This window comes from Scophthalmus maximus, chromosome 11, assembly GCF_022379125.1.
Source record: "Scophthalmus maximus strain ysfricsl-2021 chromosome 11, ASM2237912v1, whole genome shotgun sequence".
In the NCBI taxonomy this organism is placed as follows: Eukaryota; Metazoa; Chordata; class Actinopteri; order Pleuronectiformes; family Scophthalmidae; genus Scophthalmus; species Scophthalmus maximus.
The window spans coordinates 24,735,001-24,736,451 of NC_061525.1; the positions used below are offsets into that span (position 1 = coordinate 24,735,001).

Genomic DNA, 1,451 nt, shown 5'->3' on the forward strand with positions numbered 1-1,451 from the left:
TGCCTCTCTCTCTCTCTCTCTCTCTCTCTCTCTCTCTCCCTCTCTCTCTCCCTCTCTCTCTCTCCCTCTCTCTCTCTCTCCCTCCCTCCCTCTCTCTCCCTCCCCCTCCCTCCCTCTCTCTCTCTCCCTCCCTCCCTCTCTCTCCCTCCCCCTCCCTCCCTCTCTCTCTCTCCCTCCCTCTCCCTCTCTCCCTCTCCCTCCTTCTCTCTCTCCCTCCTTCTCTCTCTCCCTCCTTCTCTCTCTCCCTCCTTCTCTCTCTCTCTCCCTCCCTCCCTCTCTCTCTGCTCACGCCTTGTTGATGCAGCGGGCCAGGACAGCACAGTGACGTCACCAGGGGACGAGGATTTAAGGTGACATGATGATGATGATGATGATGATGATGATGATGATGCTGTGAGGAGGGAACCCTTTTGATCCCCCTGAGTCAAAATATGTTAATCGCCACTAAAAACAGAAATAAGATTTTAATTTTTAATTTTTATTTAACTGTGATATTATTGACCTGCACTGCAGCAGGCCACCAGGGGGCGACCCAGATGTTCTGGCCTCGTTTTTAAGCAGCTGTCATGTCGTCCATCTTGTTTAGCGTCTATGATATAAACAGTCCTGTGTAAGTTTTGTTTTGTGTCGTAACTCTTTGTACCATACGCCGAGTGCGCCCCCCAGTGTTCACCACAGGCAAAAGCATTCATATTGATATTCTATATATTACTGATAGAAGTCATCGTCCAGTCTCACGGAACAAGAGCAGGAACGTTATCAGGACAAAAACAAAACCAATGTCATCAACAGCGACTGATGAGACGTATGAAACGCTCCGTGTGTTGCACAGCTAACATGCTACAAATGATAGCAACGTGTGCTATTTGCTTTCACTCTAAAGCCCCAGTGTGTGCGTTTCTGGCGCCATCTGGTGGTAAAGTTGCCAAACCGCAACCAACTGAGCGACCGATAGGGGACACTTTATGGTGTCGCATCACTGATTCCATTTCCAGTTTCCGTCAGCGTCTGAAAATTCAATGTAAACGTGACGTGTTCTGGACGTTTAGTTCAACAACCGTATTAAACACGACGAAATTTTTTCAATTTAAATGAAACTTTTGAGTTTGAGTGAACAAGTCGTCAGGCTCAGACTGTAAACAAAGATGGACGCATCAGTTTGTTTTTCATTAGTTATTAGATTATATAAAAATGGGCGAGACGTCATGATTGACAGCTGACACTAACTCGTGATTGGTCGAATGAGTTGTTTAACAATGTTTTCATTTCTTATCTTCACCTGGTCGTCGTGAGCGGAAGCTGTATTTTTCTACTGTTTGGTAGCACTTCTGTCGTATTTGCGTCTCATTCAATTTGTCGTACACATGGTCCCGTCCAATTACCGTGTAGACGTGTCGCTACGGCTTCACATTGGTTCTGGAGTTGTCGATACTCCAAAAAGGCAACTGCAA

General features: G+C 46.5%; 1 protein-coding gene across 1 annotated transcript in view; it reads right to left on the reverse strand.

The window, feature by feature from the left end:
- Nucleotides 1–53, reverse strand: part of LOC118298650 (fibroblast growth factor 12-like) — a 23,151-nt gene extending 23,098 nt beyond the window's left edge. The window contains exon 1 of the mRNA XM_035622005.2: nt 1–53. This exon is cut by the window's left edge and continues 392 nt beyond it. The gene's annotated coding sequence lies outside the window, so the exon portion shown is untranslated.
- Between the last annotated feature and the right edge of the window lie 1,398 nt (nt 54–1,451).